This window comes from Dermacentor andersoni, chromosome 3 (genome assembly GCF_023375885.2).
Source record: "Dermacentor andersoni chromosome 3, qqDerAnde1_hic_scaffold, whole genome shotgun sequence".
Classification (NCBI taxonomy): domain Eukaryota; kingdom Metazoa; phylum Arthropoda; class Arachnida; order Ixodida; family Ixodidae; genus Dermacentor; species Dermacentor andersoni.
In genome coordinates this window covers 170625142-170633315 of record NC_092816.1, presented here as the reverse complement: position 1 = coordinate 170633315, position 8174 = coordinate 170625142, and positions in this window count along the sequence as shown.

Here is an 8174-nt window from a genome sequence, read left to right as displayed (position 1 = left end):
CTTTCTTTTCAAACTGTGTTAGTATGTATTCCTTTTGTTCGAGTAACGCTGATTCGGCAGATTTATCTTTACAAAACCCAAACTGATTCGGTGACAGATCATGCTTATTAATAAAATTAGACAACGTAGTATATACAACTTTCTCAATAGCTTTTGAGAAGATCGGGAGTACAGACACTGGTCTATAATTTCCTAAATCATTGCGGTCTTCTTTCTTATACAGAACCGTTACTTTGGCTATTTGCATTTTAGTAGGACATACTTTATTTTACTAGCAAAGTTAAATATATCTGCAATAACAGGCGCAATGACTCCTACAACATGCTTCACAGGCCTTACTTGAATTCCGTCAATGTCATACCTACGGCTGTTATTAAGATGTTGTATTACTGATATAACTTCTTCTGTTGTAACCGGGTTCAGAAATATCGTTTCATTATTGTAAGAATTAATGTACTTATTAGAATCACGCGGCGGATTGCTATGAGCTAGGGTTGTAAAAAAGCTGTTAAGGGCATGTGCTAGCTCTTCTCCAGATATATCTTTATTATCGAGCTTTAGCGTACTTGGGGCAACTTGTCGTTCACGTCTCAGTGGAAAATTTAATCTTGACCACAGCAAATCGTGTCGACCATTTCTAACTTCAAGTAATGTAGAGTAGTATTGGGCGCGTGCCTGGCGTAGTTTTTTTGTTAACCTATTCCTGTATTTCCTAAACATCCGCAGGTCATCTGTTGAACGTGAATTTAAAAAGGTTTTGTAAGGCTTGTTTTTCATTTTAATTTCTTCGCGTAACTCAGAAGTTACCCAAGCTTTGCGAGTTTTACGTTTTGAACCCCGCACTTTTAATTTTTTTATCTATTCAATTGGCATCATTCAGCCGCAACAACTTACGTTTTGCAGGAGTAGGTCACAGGGATTGTAGAGGCAACCGCGTAGCTCGCCGTCACCAATTTGTACGACTTTCCTCGGCCCTTCGTAGTCGTAGTGGAAACAAAACTGCCGAGTGCCGTCTCCCTCAGTGGCGGTAGGCACAAGTCACTCTCCCTGCCGTGTACAGGGTAAACGACATCGCTCATGTCGAAATCAGCGTCCAACTATCCGAGGAGCGACGTTGCAGCAGCGAATCGACAGCAGTTCGTTACGGAGGTTACGGTGCTCCACCCAACAAGACGAATTCATTCCCAGGATGCTTTTCGCAACCGAAACCGAAACTCGATTTACTCGGCAGGTGGCGTACTTTTGAAAAGGGTCCATTGATGCACTCTGTGGGAACACTGCTATGCTGGGGTACAGTGTTTAAAAATTCAACGCATTTGAATGCTTCTCTGACAAATTCAAGAAAGGGGCTGACAGATGGAATAGCACACTGTGGTATAAAGTTTGTAAACAGGGATGAAGTGCCTCAGACAGGCTGGCCACCGTTTCGATAGGAGGACCTATCTTCGTCAAAGGCGGCCTCGTCATCCTCGGCGTGTTAGTTTTAAAGGGTTAGTGCAGTGACGTCACGTGCGGGTGTTGTCGCTGGCGGCTGGTTTTAAAGAGAGAGATTACAAGAGGACACAAGCGCTGTCGTCCGACGTCTGTGAGCTTCATTCTCAAGACGAGGGGACAAGAGCGTGAGAGTGGGCACGCGGGGCGAAAAGAAAAGGAATAGAAGCAGAAAAAAAAGGAAAAAAAAGAAAAAAGAAGGGGGAGGGTGGGGAAAGCCAGGGCGGCACCAAGACAGACAAAAAAGGGGGGGAGTGAAAGAAAAAGAAGGAGAAAAGTGAAATCTAAGAAATACGGGGGCTTGGGAGCGTGTTGGGGATGCGAAAGGTTAGGAGGTATTCAGGGGGAGTCGTTGGCGGCATGTTTTTGAGGCATTAAAACGGCCGGTCAAGCGGTCAGCGCGCGAGTAACACAAAAGAAAAAAAAAGAAAAAAAAAGAGAAGGGAGAAAACCCAGACACAAAAAAAAAAAACATGAGTTGAAAGTGACTTGAGTAGCATAGTAGTAATACGTCGAATAATTTTGAAATAGTTAAGGTGGCGACGAGGAGTCTGCGGTGCAATGTATGGGGTGACTGAAAGGCAGCGGCATGGTCTTTCAAGGGGCACTGCCCCACGCGCTTAACGTAGGTGTCGTTACGGCGGCATCCAGAGATGTCGATACTCTGGGTTGAGGCGCCGAAAAAGGCATATTGACTTCGGAATGTGTTGTCAAGGGGATTTCAAGAAGAAAAAAAAAAAAGGATTAAAAAAAAGGGGGGGGAAGGGAGAGGGGGAGGGGGGCCGAAACCGGTATAACAAACAGGAGGGTGACGCGCGCAGAAGGGGGCAAGTGTACATGGAAGAAGGGGATCTTACAGTTGGTATAGACGTAAAAACCTGAAAGAGTACATTAAATTTAATAGTAGGCAGGAAAAAAAATTTTTTTTTCCGAAATGGAAGAGTAGGTGAGGTTAAGAATTAAAGTTGGCTGGTGGGCTAATGTGTTTTGTGTATTGGTTGATGATATGAGAGTTTCAGATTTAGGTTACAGCTTTTAAAGATTCTAAGTTGCCGCGTGCCAAATTAATTCCTGTCGGGTGTAGGCAATTAAACTTGTGTATGAGGTATGATTCCGTATACTTCCTTTCGCGAGGGGAACGGAAATTTGTTTGTAGTATATAGAGCCTTGCTTTGTCAAACATATGTCCATGTTCAGACTCGATCACCTTAAAGAAACGCTATCAAACAGGAACCACCCAAACAGTGACCTTCAAACAGCTTACATCGCTGCAACCAAACTTGATCGAGCCGAGGTCCTCAAGCCCCGCCCGAGGATCACAAGAACAACAACGCCTCTTCTTACTACTAAACTCTCAAACGCACTCCCAAACGTAAATAACATACTAAGTAAATACTACCCGATTCTCACCAGCAACCAGAAACTTAAGAAGATTTTTCCCGACCCTCCCAGAGTGGCCTACAGACGCAACACTAATTTTAAAGATGTTCTTGTGCACGCCAAACTACAGAAAAAGAAGAAGTTGGGAACCAATCCCTGTGGCCGCCCCAGGTGCTCTACATGCAAACACATTCAATCTACTACTACAGTAAAAAGTACAGCGTCGAATTACACACACAAGGTAACTTCGGCTTTCACCTGCACATCAAGCAACGTAGTCTACTGTCTAGAATGCGCCGCTTGTAGCAAACAATACATAGGTGAGACTGGACAACAAATTAATACAAGACTCAACGGTCACCGCGCGGACACAAAACACAATTTACCCAAAGCAGTAGCCAGCCACTTTAATGAACATGGACATATGTTTGACAAAGCAAGGCTCTATTTACTACAAACAAATTTCCGTTCCCCTCGCGAAAGGAAGTATACGGAATCATACCTCATACACAAGTTTAATTGCCTACACCCGACAGGAATTAATTTGGCACGCGGCAACTTAGAATCTTTAAAAGCTGTAACCTAAATCTGAAACTCTCATATCATCAACCAATACACAAAACACATTAGGCCACCAGCCAACTTTAATTCTTAACCTCACCTACTCTTCCATTTCGGAAAAAAAAATTTTTTTTTTCCTGCCTACTATTAAATTTAATGTACTCTTTCAGGTTTTTACGTCTATACCAACTGTAAGATCCCCTTCTTCCATGTACACTTGCCCCCTTCTGCGCGCGTCACCCTCCTGTTTGTTATACCGGTTTCGGCCCCCCTCCCCCTCTCCCTTCCCCCCCCTTTTTTTTATTCCTTTTTTTTTTCTTCTTGAAATCCCCTTGACAACACATTCCGAAGTCAATATGCCTTTTTCGGCGCCTCAACCCAGAGTATCGACATCTCTGGATGCCGCCGTAACGACACCTACGTTAAGCGCGTGGGGCAGTGCCCCTTGAAAGACCATGCCGCTGCCTTTCAGTCACCCCATACATTGCACCGCAGACTCCTCGTCGCCACCTTAACTATTTCAAAATTCGTCGACGTATTACTACTATGCTACTCAAGTCACTTTCAACTCATGTTTTTTTTTTGTGTGTCTGGGTTTTCTCCCTTCTCTTTTTTTTTCTTTTTTTTTCTTTTGTGTTACTCGCGCGCTGACCGCTTGACCGGCCGTTTTAATGCCTCAAAAACATGCCGCCAACGACTCCCCCTGAATACCTCCTAACCTTCCGCATCCCCAACACGCTCCCAAGCCCCCGTATTTCTTAGATTTCACTTTTCTCCTTCTTTTTCTTTCACTCCCCCCCTTTTTTGTCTGTCTTGGTGCCGCCCTGGCTTTCCCCACCCTCCCCTTCTTTTTTCTTTTTTTTCTGCTTCTATTCCTTTTCTTTTCGCCCCGCGTGCCCACTCTCACGCTCTTGTCCCCTCGTCTTGAGAATGAAGCTCACAGACGTCGGACGACAGCGCTTGTGTCCTCTTGTAATCTCTCTCTTTAAAACCAGCCGCCAGCGACAACACCCGCACGTGACGTCACTGCACTAACCCTTTAAAACTAACACGCCGAGGATGACGAGGCCGCCTTTGACGAAGATAGGTCCTCCTATCGAAACGTTGGCCAGCCTGTCTGAGGCACTTCATCCCTGTTTACAAACTTTATATCTCTGACAAATAGATAGCTAAACTTCGTGCATTAAATAATCGCTATGTATCGAATTTATACTCCGTATACTTGTAAATGTCTTGGATATGTTCAGATCTTCACTCCTTCTCTGAACAGCCTTGTATGTATGAATTGAACAATGAAGTAATTTAGATTGAAATTCATGTGTAGGAACAATAGATTTCAGGGCTCATTCTTTGGTCTTAATTTGCAAATTGTACTATTTTGAATAGTCGTGTTGCGCTGTGATGTTATTGTCACTAAAGCACTGCGGATAATCAAAATAAACGCTACGCAATGCTGACGTCATGTGAGTGTACTTTAAGGAATGAGTTAATTATTCCAATAGTTAACAATGTTATTGTTAAAAAAATACCTCAGCGAACATTTCCCGTTTCAACGAAGTAGCGCTCGACGTCTTAACACTGCAAACAGCCTCTCCAGCTTTCATAATTATTATCCTAGCCCCACTCAGTGCAAGGTGGAGTTGTTTTTATCGAATGCTAGGGCGTAACACAATGGAGAGACTGAATTGCTTGCAAATAAAATAAAAAAGCATCGTTATTAAATGCGGCGGTATCATGCAGTCACGCATGAGTAGCAATGCACCGCGCTCGAGCAGGAGCGAGCCGGCCGCGCCGCGTGACGTCGCCTAGGTCACGTCACGTGACCTAGCAGGCCTGAATATCTGTCTAGGAGGTGTTGCCTATACCCAGTGGCATTTTGCCAGTGACCCAACTTGTCATGAAAGTGGTTGATTGTAGAGCGGCACATACCTAGTGGCAACCACATGACCTTAATTCGCGTGAAAGAGGGTAGTTACAGATAAATATACCAGAAACTAGGCGAAATTCCCAGAGAATGCGAATCGCGTTATTATATTTTTCAAGTAGCTGTGCGGCCTCACCAGAGCCCTTGAACGGATGGGCGTGGAGGCAGCATTTGCCAGCTACGAAATATACTCAGTACATGAGCCAAAGTGCTTTAAAGCCCGTCAGCTCCGTTGACTCTAAAAGGGATTGACAGCCAATTCTTAAGGTACCCGTTTTTCTTTTTTTTTTTTTTGTACAACGGAAAGTTTGTTGGTCTGAGTGCCCAATCATACAGAGACAACTCAGAAAACGCCGTGGAGCTTTTATTATCAGAATTTTCAGATCTCCGTTGAGGATGTAGTCGTGCTCACGAAACATGTTGGAGACAGTCACAGGTGAGGGCGATCGCGATTATACCCCCTCATTCGTGGGAAGCAGACGACAAGTGCGGGTTTAGCTCTAAGAAAGTAATATTTTTCTTATGAAGCCGATGTTCCTGCGTATCATGTTTTATGAAGCGTTGAATTATGTTTACAATAACAGCTGATGTTCGAATCTACGCCCCAGCGATGGCTCCCTCCATGTAATAGAAACAGATCGTGAAGGCCACGGTATTGCTGGCTGCATTCACCAGGCTTCCTCTTTAGCCAAGCCAAGTGCTGGAAAATGCCACTAGTGCAGTTATTGCAGTGCTGTCTCTAATTCACGGCACAATTCGCCGAAAATATTTTGCACCTCACGGTAAGCACAGAAGTCGGTGTACTAACTCGCAAACTCACGCGCCTACAACTACCCTCATGCACGACGCAATGCATTGAATAACTCTGCCAGCTCTATCGCTCCACTCATTACCACGAAGGCAATGTCGGTCGTTAGCGTGAGCATTTCCTCACGTCCGTCCGGGAAAAAAATTATCATAATCAGCAACAGCTCATACCACTTTAAGCACGCAAAAATGCAATGGCTCATCCCCCTCGTAATGCAGAGGCTACACGCACTCAGCGAAGTGAAGACAACACTGCACACATTCCTTGGAATCACGCATGCAACGTACCGAACAGCGTACGTTTCAATAAAGAACAAGCTCCAAACAAGCACCTGTCATCATCAGCAATGGCTTATCGCTTATACCCCCCTAAGCAAGCAAAGACTTTGAGGACGCTCAAGCTTCGCCTTTAAGAGTGGAACACCGTAGTATTCACAGATCCCTCACTGCTTCTCACGCTTCCCTGCAAGTGCAGCTTATGTAACCGTAATGTTTACCGGGAAACGCTGGCGGCGAACGCTATGCACGGCGGCGAGCTTTCTGGTAGAAAAGCGGCCTCTTGCATGGGCCAATCCCTGGGGTAGGGCATAGCTGCGCAAAAAAAATAAAACGTCATTTTTTCAGGCTTCTTTTATTGTTTCCCATTTTTAATATTTAAGTCTGAGAACCTTTAACATAGAAGGCATGCGCTGTCGGTGTTTTGTTTCATAATATTTGTTTGTGGGCTGAGGTAACATAACCCACAGATACCGCATGTCTTATAACAAGGGGTGGTATATGGATACACCTAAATATATACAGCAGTTTTCGCTTATGGGCAACTCCGCCGACATCGACAGTGCATTTTCTGCGACCTGGGGCCTTAGCGCTATCGCATCAAAATGCAATGACTCATAACCCCAAAGGAATGGCTAATATCACCCGTAAGCAAGCAAAATGGGGAAGGGCACATTTTGCTTGCTAAGAAAGAGGCTACAAGCGCTAAGCAAAGTGAAGCGAACAGTGCATACATTCATTCAAATCACCTATACAAGACACAGAACAGCACACGTTTCAATAAAGAACAAGCTCGAAACAACAATTGGAACCATCAATGAAGCATTGCATACCCCCCTCAAAAGTTTTCGTGATGGTTTTGCATCAGCTTCCCTGCACATGAACTCTTACAGAGCCCGGATGGCTAGTCACTTTGTTTTCCTTTCATAATACTGATAGAATATAGCGCTAAAGCTTAGTAATATACAAACTTCAATTTTAAGCAATAGGCATGCTGTACCTAATAACAGCCCACTTACGTGCACTGATGTGATATACCAGATCTTCACAGCCAGGCCGCGCCACTTACTGACTTTTGAGACTTTCGTCGCCAAATTAAGATTAGAATTCGTAGTTACATCTCAAACAGCGTGCTGAATCGTATCGCTCCAAATCATGATCATTTCATTTCTATCAACTTCTCACAACACATTCTGGCCAGTTGTGAGCTCCTGTTGAGCGAACTATTGAGCTAACTATTGAGCTAACTATTGCAACTGGACCAAATATAACACAAGAACTTCAGCATTCATTGTTTCCAATGTTCATTGGAAGTACAGGTACGGCTCGATCATAGTACATCCATATGAAGCAGAGTAATGAAAGGAAGAAAAAGGTGACCCACGTTTACCCAACTGCTCGCCCAGAGCGTAACAGGGGTGATGATAAATATTTAGCCTTCTCAGAAAAAAAATTCTGAGCCATTCCACTCTGCGAAGGGGGATTACCAGCGAAGCTGCTTAGCACACGACGCAGAGGTCACACAGATTTTTAACAAAGGTACGAACTCATTTAACCTGGTTTTTATATGCATTCGGGCTGACCACGGGACCGCCGCCCCGAGGAGCCGGAGGAATCTAGACAAGCGTGATGTTTCGACGGGACCGCCACCAAGGGAGAGCGGAAGGAAAGTAAATACGCAAGCGCTTGGGAGGGGGGGGGGGGGACACCGACAGAAAGAGGGCGGTGCGAACGT